The following is a 20195-nucleotide window of genomic DNA, read 5'->3' as shown; positions in this document are numbered from 1 at the left end:
CATTTCTTGACTGAATTATTTATGTTTTGGGTATTGAGTTTGATAATTTTTTTTATATCTTGGATACTTGCCATTTATCTGATATGTCATTTGCAAATATGTTCTCCCATTTCATGGGTTGTCTTTTAGTTTTGTTGATTGTTTCCTTTGCTGTGCAGAAGCTTTTTATCTTGATGAAGTCCCAATAGTTTATTTTTTTTGCCTTTGTTTCCCTTGCCTTTAGAGACATGTCTAGCAAGAAGTTGCTGCTTATGTTCTCCTCTAGAATTCTGATGAATTCCTGGCTCACAGTTAGGTCTTCCATCCATTTTGAGTTTATCTTTCTGTACAGTGTAAGAGAATGGTCCAGTTTCATTCTTCTCATGTGGCTGTCCAGTTTTTCCCTCTAAGTGTTTTTAAAGTATCATCATGTGTTCCCTCTGTTGGGTACATAATTCTTTGGTATAACCCTAAAGCACAGATTTTTATTACTCAGTATTTTGTGCTACAGATACCTTTTAACAGTTATCTCAAGAGAAACTGTTAATCCCGATCTTTGTGTAATCTCACTATTTTGGAATTATGATAACTAATCTTTTTTTACTGTCTTTTAAAAACTCTATAGGCCAAATAGGCCTTTTTTTGCCCCCTGGCTGGATTTAACCCTTCAGCTATCACCTGTGGACCTGCTTATCCTTCATTTTTTCCTTTTTCTTGAACTCAGGACTGGCATTGACAGCATCACTTACTCAAAACAACCAAATTATTATGTCCTGGGAGTTCCAAATGGCCATGTCAAATTATTTTACCTTGTCCCTGAAAAAACCCTGCACCAGTTTTTATTACTGTCTACATCTGTTACTTTTATTTATTTTATATATATTTTTTAAAGATGTATCCATTTTAGAGAGAAAGAGAATGTGCACATGAGCCAGAGTGGGGAGGGGTAGCAAGGGAGTGACAGGGAGAAGGTCCTCAAACGGACTCCCCACTGAGCACAGAGCCTGATGCAGGGCTCTATCCCAGGACCCTGAGATCATGACTGAGCTAAAATCAAGAGTAGGATGCTTAACCTACTGAGCCACCCAGGCCCCCCTCCTGTTGTACTTTAAATATAATCCTGACACCATATACATTCCACTGAATGGTAATTATTTGTGTACTAGATAGTGAGCTCCTTAAAAGCTAAAACTGTCTTTTCATCCTGTGTTCCCAGTCCCTAGCTTACAATGGATGCTCAGTTGTTACTTAATGAATATAGAGAGATCTCTATCATTGCTTCTAAAAGGAACAAATTTAGTGAATTAGAGAAGCAGATAAACACCAGTATGATACCACAAGCATGTACACATGCACACAAACACACACACACACACACACACACACACCACCCCTTACCAGTGTCATCATCACTACAATTATATCCTATGGCTGGCCCACCAGGGAAGGTAACCTAAAGATTCTTTTGAATCAACAATAATAATGAGTGTGATTCTGGGAATAGAAGAGGTAGACAGTGAGCTAGAATAGGATGCTGCCCCAGGTGCTTAAACATTAAGTTGGTCTCTTGAACCACATTTCCTCCTACTTCTGAGCTTCCACAGTCAAGTTTATTGTCAGGGTGCCCTGGAGGCCAGCCTGAAGAGTATGAACAGAGACCCCTCTTCTGTGTTTCCAAATACCCCACCCCTTCTTAGATCCTATCCATCTTTCACAAAAGCTCAAGACACATCTTCTTCTAGAAAGTTCCCTGGCTGCTTGAACCCCAAGGAAATTCCTTCCTCCTCAAATTTTGGTAGTGCTTATAATCTAGCTTTTCTACTTTGCTACTTTATTACATCTGGTCTTTTCTATTTTAATGCATAGTTGCATCCCTAAGAGATTATCATTGTGAAAAATGCTGTTTAAAATACTATTGTGTTGATGGGGAAAATAGAAATTAGGGGATAGAGAGCTTCAGAATCACAGTAACAGATTACATTTTCTGCACTCGTTTTAAGAATAGTAGATGTTTGTATATAGCTATGAAATGTAAATATCACTGGAATAAATTTAACTTCTGCTCAAGCAAAGCCCTTTGTCTTTTTATACGTACTCTTACCACCTTTATTTCATTCATTCATTCATTCAGCAAATATTGAGCTCCTACTATGTGCCAGGCACTGATGCAAGGGATACAACAGTAAACAAAAGAGACAATTCCTCATGGCACTGAGTGGACATTATACTAGGGCAAGTAAACAATGTCAGACACCAATTAGTACCATGAAGAAAAATAAGCTGACAGGCTAGAGAATGGTGGATTTATGAGTAAGGAACAAGCTTAGCAAGCTGATGGAATATACAAACAGTAACGTGCAAAGCCACTCAGACAAAAAGGTTCCATCACATCTACGACAGGGCTTTGCTTTTCTATATAAATAGAAATTGCTAGTTCCTAGACTCTGCTGGTTGCCTAACTTTATTTTTAACACTGAAACTGATGTATAACATATATGCAGCAAAGTGCAGAATCACACACAATTTTCTCCAAGTGAACACAGCCATATGTATAACCTGATTAGAAATTGAACATCATTGCTCCCCATCCCCAGAAGCCCCCTCATGCCCCTTCACCATGACTAGTTGGTCAGTTTTGCCCAGTTTTTATATCTGTATAAATGGAATCCTGAGGTATATTTGGTTGTCTCTCGTTGACTATCTTATGATTTTATTTCTCCACTCTCCTGTTAATGGGCATTTGATTCTTTCCAGTTTGGGACGATTAAAAATAGAGCTGTCACGAACTTTCTTGTTCCAGTCTTTTGGTACATATATGTATGTATTTCCATCTATTATACAGAGTATTTGTATGTCTAATTTTATAGATATTGCCAAAGTAGTTGTACTAACTAGTAATACAACTCTGGGTATTTCCACGCTCCCTTAAGGTTGATCTACAAAAATCCTTAATCACGTATAATAAAATGTATCAGGTTTTTTTTCTCTTGGCGACAATCTTTTAAAAGATTTTATTTATTCATTTGTCAGAGAGAGAGAACACAAGCAGGCAGAGTGGCAGGCAGAGGCAGAGGGAGAAGCAGGCTCCCTGCTGAGCAAGGAGCCCAATGTGGGACTCGATTCCAGGACCCTGGGATCATGAGCTGAGCCAAAGTCAGTGGCTTAACTGACTAAGCCACCCAGACATCCCTCTTAGAGATAATTTTTTATATGGCCTGTAAAGAAATGCTTGTCGACCCAAGCCTCACGATGAAGTAGCGCTACAATGACACAATGACCACAGAGAGTAATGTTTGGTCCCCATGTCATCCACTTGGATGCTGGTTGGTCTCTCTTGGCTAATTTTACCTGCAGATTCACAGTTGTAGCAGCCATGGCTTGAAAGTGTGGTGACTGGGAACTCCGGAGGCTCAGGAGTAAGAATCCGGACCACTCCCCGCCCCCACCACCACACTGCAAGTAGGCTACTGAGCCTAGCAGAGGTGCTAGCAAAGGTGAGGAGAGTCTAGGATGGCTATAGAAGAGAAAAATGATTTTCAGTGACAATCTGAAACCACCTGCAAGTGGCAGGGGCTGCACATTTTCCCACTGACCTTTTCCTTTTAAGTGTCTCTTGGGAAGGAGACTCCTGGGGGTCCTCAGGGTATTGCTTCCAGAAGTTATAGGACGTGAATCTGAGTGGGGCATGGGGTGGACTGTAGTGGACGTTGTCATCGGCCAGGCCTTGCATCAGGTCCAGAGGCATCTGGCCTTGCAGCATATATCTACATCTAGTTCTCCAAGCCTTTCACCCTCCCCCCACCCCACTGTTGTCTCCATAGTGATTCTTCCCTATGGTGTTTCTGGCTTCACTGGCTTTTCTGCTTCCCTTAATGTAGGCTGTTACTATTTCCATGCCTGTAGAAGCCACTCTAACAGTATGCTTGCATATCTTGTAGGTCTTCTCAAATCAATAAACTCTGTTTTACAGAATCTTCCCCCACCCCCTAGTTCTAGTACCCTCAGAATACAGTCCCATGCATATTTTCTGGCTCCTAATGGCACGTGTTGAGATCCTGCTTCTCCTTTCAAATCTAGCACCTTCTCTTCCTCATCAGGCCCAGTATATCCCTGCCCAGGTCATCTTGGACTTGACCCTTGTTACTTTCTTACTAGCTTGTTGGCTGGAAGGAAATGGGGCAAAAATCCTGGGGGAGGGGGAGAGAATGGCATGTGACTTGCAGGGAGGAAATACCTACAATCTTCAAATAAGGGGAAGCAGGCCATTAAGGGGAGTATGCACTATTTCAGAGGTTCAGAGGAATGTTGAGATTCAAGACTTTAGCCTGCTTTATTTCTCTTCTTTCCTGATCAGGGCCAAGACATAACAGATATGAAATCTTAGTCTGTTCAGGCCGATATAACAAAATATCACAGACTGAGTGGCCTATAAACAATGAACACTTATCTGTTACAGTTCTGGAGGCTGAGAAGTCCAAAATTATAGTGCTAGCAGATTCAGTGTCTGGCGGGAACCTGCTTCCCCTTAGAGGGTGCCTGCTATGTGTCCTCACATAGCAGAAGGAAGCTAGAAAGCTCTACTGGCCCTATTTCCCCTTCATGATGGTTCTACCCTCATGGCCTACCAATCTCCCAAAGACGCCACCTCCAGATACTTTCACCTTAGGGGTCAGGTTGTGACAGATGATTTTTGGGCAGGGACACATTCAGAGCATAGCCCAAGTCTTAGAGTTTAGAGTTTAAGTTTTGGAACTCCATCACTCATGAAGGAGTCCTGGACGGTAGAAGATTCAGACCTCCTTATATGCTACCAAAGAAGCCATCTGGGTTTCCTCCTTAACTTTTAATGCCAATTTCTCCCTCTCAGACCATTGTTATCTTTTTTCCAAAGCATCAGTGGGACTTAGCAATAGCTAGCCAAGCCCACTGTCCTTTGTCTTATGGTTGTACCATGTTTCTCAAATGTCTGTTAGTGTACAAGCTTATGAATTCCCTTCTCTCAGTATCCTATCACAGTTCACCACCAGCGACAACTCTGCTAATCACATTGTTGCCTCATGCTGGGGTCTGTGTTCTACTTACTGACAACGAGGAGCCCTTCTTGCCACTCAGCCAGCCTGTGATCCAGCTCCAAAAGCCCATCTTCGCATCTGCTTCCTCCCACCACTTCTGGTACCAACTGTTGTGGGTCTGGTTCCCCAGAAGGCAAAACCCGAGACAAAGATCAGAATGCAGGAAATTGGGGCGCCTGGGTAGCTCAGTGGGTTAAGCCTCTGCCTTCAGCTCAGGCCGTGATGCCAGGGTCCTGGGATTGAGTCCCGCATCGGGCTCTCTGCTCGGCAGGGAGCCTGCTTTCTCCTCTCTCTCTCTCTCTGCCTACTTGTGATCTCTGTCAAATAAATAAATAAAATCTTAAAAAAAAATGCAGGAGATTTATTAGGGCAGCTTTGGGGATCAACACCCATGGAAGGGATAGGAAAGAAGGAGGACTGAGCAGAGGGAGAAGTGAGATTATGAGGCAGTGTGAATGAAGGCCTCAGATAACTCTGTATGGAGCTGTGAAATTAGGATTCATTTGAAGTGAGGGAATCAGGACTTTGTATGCCCACAGTCCCCAGCCTTCAGATAAGACTGCCCTGAGAAGGAGCTATAACCTTGAACAAGATCACTCTCTTTACCTTCGAAATGCTGGAGAGCTGAGAGATCAGAAAGCCTTCGGTGGTAATTCACTTTAGAATGAAATATAATCTACCGTGTGAACGGAATACAGGGGAATATGCTGACCTTCTCAGTTCAGTTCTCCTCCAGTCCACGTACTTCCATTTTTTCCTCTTTCCTTATTTCATTGGACCTCTGGTACGGCATGAAATATGGTGATGGCAGTCACTGTTGTCCATGGAGAAATTTTTTTAACATTTCGCTCTTAAATAATCATATATAGTGTAAATGTTTTTTGTACATAACCTCTGACCATGTAAGAATTTCCCTTTTCTTTACAGTCTTTTAAAGAATTTTTCATGAAAACAGATGTTGAATTTAACCAAATGTATTTTCTCTATGTATTGAGATAATTATATGATCTATTGATATTATTCTCCTTTATTCCACTCACATGACATATTATGTGACTTCAAAATGTGACCACAGGCTTAGATTTCCTTTTACACATCTATTGATTTCATTTGCTAGAATTTTGGCATTAAATTTTTAAGTCTATAATATTTTTTTGGGAGATCCATCTGCATATTACCTTTTTTGTAATGCTTTGTCAGATTTTGTTGTCAAGGTTATGCAACTTTCATAAAATGAATCAAAGTATTCTCTCCATTTGCATAAGACTGGTAATATTTATTCCTCAACTAAATGGGCAGATTCACTGGTCATCCCCGGTGAGGCCAGAATTTCTTTGTGAGGATTCTTTTTCCTTATTAGATAAAGGACTATCCAGATTTTTTCTTTCTTCGTACATCAGTTTTGATAAGTTGTATTTTTATCAATTTATCCATTTCATCTAAGTTGTCAAGAGTTTCCATTCAGATTCTCATTCTTTTAGAAGCTTTCTTCTGACACTTTCTGCTTGTGTTTTCCTACTCTTTGCCTTGAACTGCTTTTTTTTTTTCTTTTTTTTCAAGATCGTCCACTTTTCTTTTTCTTTCTTTTTTTTTTTTCCCCAATTTATTTATTTTCAGAAAAACATTATTCATTATTTTTTCATCACACCCAGTGCTCCATGCAAGCTGTGCCCTCTATAATACCCACCACCTGGTACCCCAACCTCCCACCCCCCCCGCCACTTCAAACCCTTCAGACTGTTTTTCAGAGTCCATAGTCTCTCATGGTTCACCTCCCCTTCCAATTTACCCAAATTCCCTACTACTCTCTAACGCCCCTTGTCCTCCATGCTATTGGTTATGCTCCACAAATGAGTGAAACCATATGATAATTGACTCTCTCTGCTTGACTGATTTCACTCAGCTTGAACTGCTTTTGAATCGGCAGTTGCTTTAGGTGGAAAGTGGGTAGACTATTGGGCTTACTTCTCTGTTCATTCTTTTCCTCCAAGGTCTTGACCTCTCATCTCCTTACCTTGGTATCTCTCTGATACTTTCAAAAAGATACCTTTTTAAACTTTGTTCAGTGTTTCTGAATGTTCTTAGCGGGAGGATTGGTCTGCTTATCTGTGATAGGCGGAAATGGAAGTAATCTCCATATTGTAATAAATATCTGACTGGTAAGTGCAAATGGCATTCTTTACTTAACCTATCTCATATTCAAATATTGTTAGGAATACTTGTGCTATATGAAAACACCTGTGTATTCTTTTATTGTACTCTATTTGTTCTCGGGTATATAGTAACCTTCTTAAAGACATTGACAATGTATCTTTCAACGGAGAAGCAGATTTGGATCTAAGTACTGAAAGCTTATTCATGCAGCTTGAAAAATCACTAAAATTATCATTTTAAGCACATTAAATGTTCTCAATTAATATAGTCTGTTACTATCACTGTTATTGCAAGTGCCTTATTATATTTCTGTAAGATAGCTCTCAGCAAAACAATGAAGAAAATTGTCACAGTAGTATAATTGGCTGAGAATGGCTTAGTTATTTACCAAATTCAGTGAACTTAGTTTAATGGACCAAGCAATCATTATGTAAAACTAAATGCTTGATTCTTTCTTACCTAAAAAAACTTAGGTTATAATCATCACTACTTATCTTAATCTCCTTATTAAAATCAGGAATGATCTAGTTTCAGACCAGACACACACATAAAACAGTGTGACACAATCATAAAATACACATGCTACCAAAGAAAGGTTTATGTAGCTAAACCAAAGAGGTGAAAAATTATCCAATAAATTCAAAATTCAGTGGAGTTGTCTACCTTTTCTGCTTAAATATTTTAGAGAAGGACAAATGTCAAAGGATGTAAACTCTTCCCAGTTATCTAAATATAAGCCAGTGAGATGGTTTCTTGCATTTCTGTTTTGTCTTGGGAAACTGCAATGTCCCGCAATTCCAAGGAGATAGTATTAGCTCAAGTGGGCCATGATTTTAAGAAAGAAGTGAAGTCAACTGAACCAAACATTTTAGGAACCACCATACTTTGAGGAATTAGAACAGATTCTGGCTGCAGGTAGAAATGATAGCAGTAGAAAATTTCCACTGCTGCTTAGCTTGGTTATATACCCTTCTCTAAAATGTCTTTTGTTAACCTGATCTCTCTATTTAGAACTCCTTACCCTGTGTTTAAAACAAAGGCACCCATTCAAAGCAGGCTGTAATTGCACTCTCTCAGCAAAAAAAGCATTTACCAAAACATGGCTTTCAGAATATGGTACAATTTATCACCCCCACAGTGCATGACACACAATTACATTTGTCACTGTTTTAATTGGCTATTACATGTCAGTAATGACTCATCAGCTCCAGAAGTTATGAAAGATAAATTCCTTACTACCACACCTCAGAATTTGCTCCAAAAATAAAACTAAAAATATCATTTGTTTCTCAGTAAAGGTAGAAGCTACATTTGGAAGGAACACTAATCCCTGTTTTAGAAAAATAACAATGTTTTTCATTTATTGACAGCAAGATGATTGCCTACAGTGTTTCTCATTACTTGTAGATCACAAATGAGTAAATCACTGTCAGACAAGCCAAGGTTAAAACTGAATGTGCACATTTTAACAAGGTGCAGCAAATGGAATGAATGAATGATGAATGAATGAATGAATGAATGAAATTTTTAAGGACTCCATCAGTAGAAGAGAACTGTTAATTCAGAGAATTTTTCAGATTCTGTGATCTGATAAGCTCTGCAACCCAGTCATTGCTGGAATTAAATTAGTTTCAGAAAATGAATATTTCATTTTTAAGATTCTGTTGCTTGGCGACCTGGAAAGAGAAGGCTGGTGTAGCCCAAGACAAGAGAGAGGTTATGAGGGCCAGCATTTTCTACTCCTGGAAACTGCCAGAGAATGCCTAGGAAAAATTACATAAGAGAGACAAAACAATAATAATGGTACAAATCAGTGTATTATAAATGCCACGATGCATGTCATTTCTTCCCAGCGAAGGAAGCCTATGTCTACCTTTCACTCTTATTACCAAGACTTAAATTGAACACAATATCATGATACCATAACCCCCATCTACCTTTTGTTTTAATAGACACGATTTTTAAAAAACAAAATGAATATAGCTTCAGTGGCAAAACAAAGGGTACATTTGTTAGTTAAGAGGGTAAACAAAAGATAGAGATACATAAACTCATTCTACATGTGGGATGGATCTACACTTGCTTGCCCACATTTGAATCACAATTACAAACATTGAATACATTTTTCCTTCCTCACCATTTCTATGAAGGTAGAGCATTATCAGAGATTTCCGACTTTGGAGGTACAGTAGATGGGAATGGTTTCCCAGATTCCATAAAAATGGGACCACTTGCACTTTACCTGGGCCCATGACTGCACATAGAAAGATTACTTTTCCCAACCTTCCTGGTAGGTAGGTGTGACCACGTGAGATTCAGGCAGAAGCTATGTACATAGCTTGCAGATCATGTTTTTTGTTTGTTTGTTTGTTTTGTTTTGTTTTGTTTTGTTTTGTTGGTAAAGAGGTTCTTCCCCCTCTACTCCCTGCTTTTTCTTCCTGGGGCTGTTGTACAAAGGTAATGGAGTGGGCCAGATTTAACCATTCAGAGCTATATTCAGTGCATAGCATAGCAGCAAGATAGAGGTAACCTAGATCCTTAGATGATCTTCTGGAACAAAGTAACTTAACCAACCTGTACCTCCTGTCCAATTCTGGAGTGTAATATAAGAAAGAAAAAAATGTTTATCATAAATATGTATTTGAGGGCCTCTTTTTTACTGCAGTGTAGGCTTTCCCTAACTCACGCATTAGATTTTGGTCAGCATGCTATCAAGAGATAACTTCACCTCCTACCATTTATTCAGTTTCATCACCGTCCTAACCTTGTCTTGAATCTCATCGTCCTTCCTCGGTTCTTTATGGTACCTACAAATTGGAGTGACCGTGGCCCTCCAAGACCTTGTTTGAGCCACCTCCTTCTTTTGGGATGCTGCTACCTACTGCCTAATCTCCATGCAGAATTCTAACACGAGTTCAAAATGTGAAATGCATCTCTCTCTATAGAGGACCCTGCTTCCGTGACCACAGTGACTGCCCAAGAAACAGGCATGAGACACGAGCTGGGAAAGTCAGTGTTCTTTTCTGGACTCTTCCTAAAGAATAGGCATGGTCTCTCTTGTGAAACAGAGATTTCTTGACTTGTGAAGCTCTTTGGAAATTATAAAGAATGAGGTCAATGTTCAGAAAAGAAGATAGATCCCTGTAGTTGTTTCCTGTCATCCGAAGCCAGGAGCCTAAATACCCACCCTTCACAAGCCATGTGAACACCCCTCCACAAAAAAGTTACTTTGGCTCTGGCTAGTTTGAACTGGCTTCTTCCATTAGCAAATAAAAGATCCCTGATTAATGCTCTCTGCAAATTAACTCCATCATCACCACTCTGTTCTTAGATGCTTAAAATGGGTCTTCAGGCTTTTCCCCTAGAAGCACCAAAAGTCAAACAGTAAAAGAGTAAGAAAACCCAATGCCATCTAGTATCTGGTTATAGATCCATATCCTATATGTAATCAAATTCCACTCTTCAAATCATGATTTTATTCTTCCAGGCTAAACATGAAGTCACCGGCATCCATAAACACCGTCCTAATTTTGTGACCGCCACACTACACCAGAGGGTCAGTTCAAAGCAGCAGCAAGATCGTACAAGAAAAGCATTTTTTTCTTGTGATGATTTCTACTCAGCCCACAGCATGGAGGTTAACCACCTGGAAAAAGAAAAATAAAAACTGTAATGCTAACCCTAAAAAGCATATATAACACCGTAAGAATGACTGCTCTTTTCTGTACATGTGAATAATGGAAAATGAAAAGGTTGATGTGCTATCTGTTTATAAAGTGAGGGCCATCTTACAGGCCAGGTTTGATTAAAGAATCAATCTCCGCGCTCTAACTACATCATTTTAAAAAAGAAATTGAAGGGGGAAGAGGCAGCCACTTCTAACTTGAGAGTGGGGGCACTCTGGGAATCCACGGAGATGAATGTGAAGGCTGCATTAGTGGCGAGTGGGTTGTTGCTGTTTCGCCCAAGCCCTGATCTGATCGTGCAGGATGAGGAATTCTCTCTGAATAACTGATGAAGAGGAATCCTTCACGACAGACAGAGCCTTAATTTTAACCAAATAAAACTGCTTGCTGAAGAGGGTGCAGGAGCCATTTCTGAGGTGTGAGACTGCATGGGCCATACACATTTAAGGAAAATTTTCTTTCGTGTTCTTTGGCACCAAAACTACTCCCAAGAAACCAAGTGGAGAATAATCCCTATGACAAATAGGGGCCGACAAGGGCCACCACATCAAAATTCTCCTCTCTCCAGATGCCACTCATTACTGGTTGACTGAGTAGATGGTCCCGGTTGTAGAGCCTCTAAGATAAACTTATTTTAAATCTAATAGCCAGTAGGATTGTGTTCTAGCCTTTCTCGTGATTGCCTGGCTCATACAAATACTCTGTGCCCAACAAGTATTAAGAGACGCCTGGGGGCGCCTCGGTGGCTCAGTGGATTAAGCCTCTGCTTTCGGCTCAGGGTCCTGGGATCAAGTCCCACATTGGGCTCTCTGCTCAGCGGGGAGCCTGCTTCCCTCTCTCTCTCTCTCTGCCTGCCTCTCTGCCTACTTGTGACCTGAAATGTCAAATAAATAAATAAATCTTTAAAAATAATAATAATTAAGAGACGCCTGTAAGGAAGAAAAATAGCAGTAGGTGAGTTTTTTTTTTTCATTTTTATTATGATTCTTCATTATGCATTAATTATATGTGTTCTTGATTTTATATATATATATATTTGTAACTATGTGTACATTCTTAATTATATATACATTCTTCATTGTTCACAGTGTAACTGTTTTTCTTTGGATTGTGGCTGGGTAAAGAAATAAGTTTCTTTTTTCTCCAATCACATAATAAGTAGTTACTGTGTTATAGAACTACTAGACAGGATGGAAACTTCAAAAAATACCAAACATTCTCTTCTAAGAGGTTAGCAGTCCATATGAGGCAAGGGGAAAGAACTCAGAGTAGAAAAGCAATGTGAAAACCTCAGTGACCCCAGACCATTTGAACATACTTTTTATGTAGAAGAGACTGATATTTCTTAAATTTCAGTCACATGCATGCTAATTGAATCGATGTTTTTTTGGTTTTGGGTTTTTTTTGCTGTTCTGATATGCCTCAGGAATTATTTATTCAATATTTTTATGTAACTGAAGCAGGTTTTTTTTCCTTAAACAACCCCATAGTCAAAGGAAACTCAAAGATCCCTACCATAAATGGTAACATCATTTCCCATAAGTTCATAAGTATAAAAGGAAATACACTAAAAATAAAACAATGTAATAAAATTGCAACTAGATATTTTTGCTTGCTGAAAGCTGAGACCTGCTACGGCTGCGTATCATCTCCAATCATTTTTCTTCTGCCCAAAGTCATCCCGGCACTGCCAATAGTATGTGTCCCATAGAGAACTACGAGTTAGAAAGTAATGGTAAAAGGCATTCAGAAAAAGGAGTGATCTGTGGACCAGGTGACCTGCTGAGGCTCCAGTGGCAGTTGTAGCATCTGAGTGGAGCTTGAGTTGATAGGATTGTCCTACTCTTGGGCCCAGAGCGGAAACGCTCTGAACATTTACAGGGAAGAGCTGAGACATAGGGGCAGGATAAGTGGTGTTAACTTCGCTTTCTTAATTAGCCATCATATCTGACCTAGGACTTCAGTAGCAGAAGACAAGTAACATCTCCTAATTACTTACTGTGTACCAAGCACTAAGCAAGGTATTTTCACATATGGTTCCTCGTTTGAGCCTCATAACATAAGGGAACAGCTATTGTGCCCATTTTATAGATGAGGAAACTGATTCAAGTTAGCACAACTTCGAAAGTGGTGGAACTAGGGACTCCAGTCCTGTTCCTCCTGTACCCCAACCCCATGTTTCCTACTGTATACTATGTTTCCAGTGAAAGCATGAAATCAAAGCATGGGCCATCTTGGGAAATTCTCTAGGAGGGCTCTGTAATGGGAGTTAGGAGTGCAGAAGGGGTGAGTGGCCCTTGAGCAACAGAGGATAATAAAACCCAGGTAGATGCACAGGTGCTCCGGCATCATTCCCTTCTGGAATGTTGTAGTCTGTCCTTCAGTCATGAGAACGACAGCTTCCCATTGGGCCTCCCACCTCTGAGAGTGGAAAAACCAACTGCACGTATCAGCATCATCAGTGACCAAAAGTTGACCTTGCTGAGTTAATCAGTAGAGAAACTAATCATTTGGAAAAATGCAAATTTGTTTTCTGCACAGAGTTGGAAACTCATTACACTGAACCACTCCTTAAATTAAGTTCAGAGTACTGACTCAAATTCTGGGTCACATAAGGAACAATGTAAGCAGGCTTGGGAGCAGTAGCACACTTTAAACCCTATCATGGAAGGTATTTGTATTAATTTCTCATTAGGCTCCTTAAGTGTGTCTACGGAGCAGCAAATGGCCAGTGCGGTTTGGATTAGACTATTTTTTCTAGATACTACGTACTTATATGAATGGACATTTCCTTGGAACGCATTTGGTTCAGAGTTTGAACAGTGCACCTGCTCTTGTAGTCCAACTGCCAACCTAAGCTACTCCATCTTTCTAAATAAACAGCAGGTTGCTATAGCAGTGAGTCCCTGGGTCACAGGATTCCAGAGCTGAACATCTCATGGACTAACCTCATCCCTTGCTACTTGGTACCTCTGGGTAACTCAGACAAACCAGAACTGTGTTGTTGTTGCCGTTGTCATTTTTCAAAGTGCCACTTATGACTGAAAACCAATGGCTAGCATTTCATACCCCGATGAGCCAAATCAGTAACAGCACTTCCTTTCCTTTTCTTACACTGGCCCCGAATGATCAAGCAACTTCACATGAAAAGTGACACTGTCCCTCTGCCCTTTTGCTAACTTCCCTTCTGGTGTGCCTTGGAGAATTCCGTGTGATAGATTCCCATGTGTATCAACTGAGAAGAAACCTGCTAAAAAGTGCCCCTGTTAAGAGGGCACTTAATAGGGACGCCTGGGTGGCTCAGTTGGTTAAGCAGCTGCCTTCGGCTCAGGTCATGATCCCAGCGTCCTGGGATCGAGTCCCACATCAGGCTCCTTGCTCAGCAGGGAGCCTGCTTCTCCCTCTGCCTCTGCCTGCCATTCTGTCTGCCTGTGCTTGCTCTCTCCCCACCTCTCTCTCTGATAAATAAATAAAAAATCATTAAAAAAAAAAAAGAGGGCACTTAATAAAATGCACAGGATATGCAGCAACAGGATAGAATTGTCTAGAATTTAAATCCAAAATGCCTTAGGATTCAAAACGAAGATTATTTTGACTGACACATTTATTTCTTTATGCCCCTACTATGTTCCTGGCATAAGGTCAGATTGTTGGAGGTGGAAAAGTTAATTGGACACAACGTATCAGAAAGCTCAAAGCGAATACAATTATTACCAAACAGTGAGACAAGTGTTATTTTAGAAGTATCTACAAGAGGCAAGAGACGTACAGTTTTTTCCTTCTCCCTTAAAAATCTTTTTTCTTTTAGATTTTATTTATTAATTTGACAGATAGAGATCACAAGTAGGCAGAGATACAGGCAGAGAGAGAGGAGGAAACAGGCTTCCCACTGAGCAGAGAGCCTGATGTGGGGCTCGATCCCAGGACCCTGGGATCATAATCCGAGCTGAAGGCAGAGGCTTTAACCCACTGAGCCACCCAGGCACCCCTTTCCCTTAAAAATCTTAAAATTAATAAATCTTAGGCAAATGTTTTTAACCTGGAAAAAAAGATAATGGGAGAAGCCATGGATATCAATTGCTATCTTCAGATAGCTGAGGAGCTACCCCAAAGAAGGGAGGATAGTATTTCTTTGAGTAGCTTGAGAAAGCATATCTGGCTAAATATAAGACACATTTTAATTTGACATTAGAAAGAAATTTATGCTTGGTACAATGTCCCCATTAAAGGCTAGCTGCATTGTGAATCACTGAGCTATCCTATCTCCATGCTGCCAGTGGCCAGTCGTAGTTTTTCACCTTACTGGCATGTTTTCTTGTCTTTGCCACCAGCTCACTTCTCTGACAATGACCTTTATCCTTATGCCCTGGGAAGAGATGGGTCCACTCAGCCTCATAATCCCACACTGCTCCCACCCTACCACAGCCTAGGTCCTAGATGAGACACATAACTTGAAGCCCGGCAATCACGGACTGGCTGGCAACGAGTTGGGGTGTCTCTCCTGAGAATCTGAATGAAGAGTCACAGAGACTGTGGCTGTTTGGTCCTGGAAGTGTCCAGTTTGTAGACTCAGGCTGTGTGTGCACAGACATAGGCAGCTCAAAGAGAAGCCACCAAGAAAAAGAGGTGTGACGGATTGTGTGGCCAGTGAGGGAGAGCGACAGGACCAAGCAGCTCCTGACACCGAGGACAAGGCTTTGATTTGCTCTGGCTTCTAATTTCTAGTTCCTGCAGAGCTGGCTGTGACTCTGAGTTTGCTTGCAAAACCTTAAAATAAGCCTCCTTTTGTGCGCTTGTTTTAGTAGGTTTCCATTCTGTGCAAACCATGATCATTACTAGAACATTAGCAACTATAAACAAGGTTTCATTTCTCCACCAAGAATTAAGCTCCAGGTGCCCAGGTGACTTGGTTGGTTAAGCGTCTGACTCTTGGCTCAGGTCATGATCTCAGGGTTGTGAGATTAAAGCCCTGTGTGGGCTCCACGCACACTGGAGAATCTGTTTAAAATTCTTTCCCTCTCCCCGCTTTCTCCTCCTCTGCTCCTCCCCCTGCTCATACTCTCTGCCTCTCAAATAAATAAACAAATAAATAAATAAATAAAATCTCTAAAAAGAAAGGATTAAACAATATCTTTGCACACTCCTGCCGGCAACCTGAACCAAAATGATACTTAAATAAACAATGACTCGTGAACTTTGTTGTTATAACCATTATTCTATTATCTTCTCTTTCTATGTTCTTATACAGGAGGAATAGCTTGAGAGGACTTAAGAATGCAGAGGCAGATTTCAAAATTAGTTCTTGTCCAGAATTTTGGGGTGACTTTCCTATTACTGTTGAAATTTTCATGTCATAGGTGAGACTGATTCTCCTGCCTGAATGGTCACCATATTCTTTCTTACTCTGATATTGTGTATACTTTTCTCTACATATCCCAATAATTTAAAAACTCACACGAGGGTATGTCTGTGTGCGTCACTTTTCCCAGCCCCTGCCTAGCTGAAATGCTAAATGTGTGCCTTTTGAGCTAGAGACTTCATAATTACTTCATCAGAAGAATTTTATCCAGTTTTTCTATTATCACCTTTAAAAAAATTTCTTCCCCCTCTTATATTCTCCTTATGTAAAGCCCATAGACATCCCATTTCTTAGCTTTATCCTGGGCCTCCTCCCTTTTATCCATAATTTTAATTTTTGTCTTTTGGCTTTGCACTTTGAAAGAAAGTCTTGTGCTAGCGTATCGGTTTACAGTTTCACTGTTCAGCTACTCGGTGTCTGTGTTCTATTATTAATTTTTCCCATCAAACATTTATTGCCTACGAATTTTTTTCTTGTCCACCAATTACTTCTTCTCTTTTTAAGCAACTGATGCTCTTACTTCTCAAAGTTACCATTCCATCATAAAGAGACTAATAGTTTAAAATTTGACTTTTACCCCTGTTTTCTCTATTAGACCCATTTCCGTAGGCGACCAAGAGTGGTGTATGGTCTGGTCCATGAAAACCCCTCTGACTCTTCTACCTAGGTAGAACATGAGAAGAAGAAATAAATAAATAAGAGATGTAGTCAGAAACAGAAACACGATTAGCATCTCCTCGGTGGATAAAGGCAGAGCACGAACTGAGGTAATGTTGGGAACCTTACATCAGTGGCTAAGATTGGGCTCCCGCTGAGTATATGAGTCTAAATGTAACCCATGCAAAGTGGCAGACTGAGGCAAAGCAGCAGGAGATGGCAGAAGGGAGTGGAGTATACATTAAGTTGAAAGGGAAAAAATAAACAATATACAAACAATTCCTGCCAACCTAGAATGTTCTGTTTTGCTAACTCTTCATTTAAATAGAAGGCCAAAAATAAGGACGTTGTCAGACATACAAAGAGAGTTTGTAAAGAGATGTTCTTTTTTTTTTTTTTTTGAGATGTTCTTTATAAAATAATTATTAGCAGACATACTACATAAGGGCTTTAAGGTTTCAGGTATATATAGAAAGCCTCAATCCCCAAAACAGTATGCATATGAATTATGACCTTAGTGAGTTTGATCTCTAGCCAGTTCTATACGCATATATGATATATAAAGCTATAAATCTATATGTATGTATATTCCCACACGGATGTATGTATATGTGTGTATGGACATATGTATGTCTATTTGTGTGTGTGTGTGTGTGTGTGTGTGTACACAATATTGTGCTGCTTATGTAAGAAACAAAGATCTGAATAAAATACAGCAAAATGTTCACATTGGTTAGATAGTGTGAGGTATGGTATTCTCTATTTTTTGGTGTCTGGAATATTCCATATTAAATACTTTTTTATTTTTTTTTAAGATTTTTATTTATTTATTTGACAGAGAGAGATCACAAGTAATCAGAGAGGCAGGCAGAGAGAGAGGAAGGGAAGCAGGCTCCCTCCTGAGCAGAGAGCCCGATGCGGGGCTCGATCCCAGGACCCCGGGATCATGACCTGAGCCGAAGGCAGAGGCTTAACCCACTGACCCACCCAGGTGTCCCTAAATACTTTTTTAATAATTTTGAAACAGAAGGTCAACGAACTTGACTCCTACAGGAGCATGGACTTCAGGCAGCTGAGAATGTCAGTAGCCCTTCTCTCTCCAGCTCATCAGCCCGTGGGTTGTCAAAGCTGTTTCTTATGTTTATGGCAGGAAGGCTACCTACTGTGGACTCCTTAAAAATATAAAGACATTTTTACAGTTGGCCATGGGTCTCTGAGAAATATTCTCCCTCTATTTGAATTTAGCTTTGCTGGCGTTGCCTTTTCATTTTGGGGAAGGGACTGGCTTTGGCGGGATTGTCACGAGAGATCGTTGGGAGAAAAGCATGTGCTGTCTCCTCTGGTGAAGGGGGACTCTCTGTAACAGTCTCTTTCCTTGGATTCATAAATGGATTTCTGCCTCATCTTGCAGTAAATCTGAGACCAAAAGAATTCATAGGGCCTCCTAATGCTCATAATGCAGCGTGACTGATGAAATGTGGCAGGCACAACCCAATATCTAGTTTTCTGAAAACCATGCTGAAATGAACCATCCTGGCCAGAAAGTTAAAACAATACACAGACTTGAACAACCACCAAAGTTATTTTCCTTGATTCCGTCGTTTTCTCAGGCACTTTGCAATTTGGATTACAAAGCGCTATCTGTGTATTTTCTGATGGTGGGTGACAGCTACTGTTTATTCCCAGAAACTCAAATTAATGGTTTTGTTAAATCGACTTTCACCACTGCACACATAAGTCATCCCCTGGGGATCTGTCTAACAGTCTAAGCCAGTTTCATGTACTTCAGAACGAGTGCTCTTAAGCAAACAGCAAGAAAATCGGTTACCTGAATCTTGAAAGTCAATTGAGGTGTTGCCTGCAAGGACATAGAAGGGTCAGAAGAAATAGGTATAAAATAAGAACCAACATCAGTGGCCCTTCCCTAGTATAACAATCATATTAGTAAAATGGACCAATGACGCCAAGACAATGGAAAGCCTGGAATTAAGACGACCTTGGTTCTAGGTTAGCTTGTTTCCTTGGCCTCTCTCTGCCTCGGCCGTCCCATCTGTAACACTTGATGCCCGCTTCCTGTGCTGTGATTCCATATACGAGGACGAGACGAAACCACAGGCGTGAAAATATTTTGTCTCAACCATCGATGCATACGGGATTCGACCGACTTCCAGAGAGTTGGTCGAATTTCTCGTTTTTTTGAGCGGGTGGTCTAGGCCCAGTAAAGACAACAGACTGAATCACATCTGACTTCTCAGGGTCTGAGAGTGCCCTGTCAAACGAGTTGCAACCATCCTAAATCGAGCACCTTCTAAAGCTGTTGTGAGAAGCACGGGAGAAAATAGACGCAAGCTCACATTGCACACGAAAAGAGATGGGATAAATAGCAAGTGTGGTTATTTTTGCTGAGCGTTCTGACTGCCTTTCTAAACAAGCAACCTTCTGTAAATGATGAAAGAGGCAGAGAGATGCCTGTTCTGAGCATCAGGGCCCCGGGAAGGGACTGGGCAGGGGGGGTCCCATAGGGTGAGTCACATTTGCCTCAATTATTTGGATATTTCAAGTAGAAATCATGTTGTCATTGTTGTTTTCTTGTCTGCAGTCTCCCTGAGTCACCTGGAAAATTTCACTCTTCTCAATTTCCTTTTCTATTGGGTATTCTGAAATGAAATGCTTGAACTACAGGACCATGATTTGGGGATTCTGAAGAGTACAGGTAGGGGCGCCTGAGTGGCTCAGTTGGTTAAGCGTCTGCCTTCAGCTTAGGTAGTGATCTCATGGTCCTGGGGTAGAGCCTTGCATCGGACTCCCCGCTCATTGGGTGTCGGCTTCTCTCTCTCTGACCCTCTCCCCTAATGCTTGTTCATGGTCTCTCTCTCTCAAATAAATAAATCTTAAAGAAAAAAAAAGGAATACAGGCAAATGAAGCTATAGAAGCTGAATTAGGTAATGACAAGTGTCTTATTTAGGGAGAAAGTGTTTTCTTTGGCTCTAGAAAATCCTCCCAATACCAGCCTGTTTAAGACATCTAAAACCAATATCATCTGCTCAAAGAGCATAGGAAAGAACACAGGTGGGTTATATCAAAACCGTAGGCCTACTCTAAGTGCTTGAAAACCAAAAAAAAAAAAAAAAAGAAGAAGAAAAGTCAAGTTTGAACAAGGATTTGATTCAGATTCAAATAAAGCTCTTGTCAGAGCTATGTGGCGGCAGGAGTGTGAGGTTTGGGATCCCTGGCCCAGAGGGCAGGCGCCTTACTCTCACATTGGTTTATTCTCCTGTAAAATGGAG

The sequence above is a fragment of the Neovison vison genome, chromosome 7 (genome assembly GCF_020171115.1).
Source record: "Neovison vison isolate M4711 chromosome 7, ASM_NN_V1, whole genome shotgun sequence".
NCBI classification, from domain to species: Eukaryota; Metazoa; Chordata; class Mammalia; order Carnivora; family Mustelidae; genus Neogale; species Neogale vison.
The sequence above is the reverse complement of the archived record's forward strand: the minus strand, read 5'-3'. Positions refer to the sequence as shown.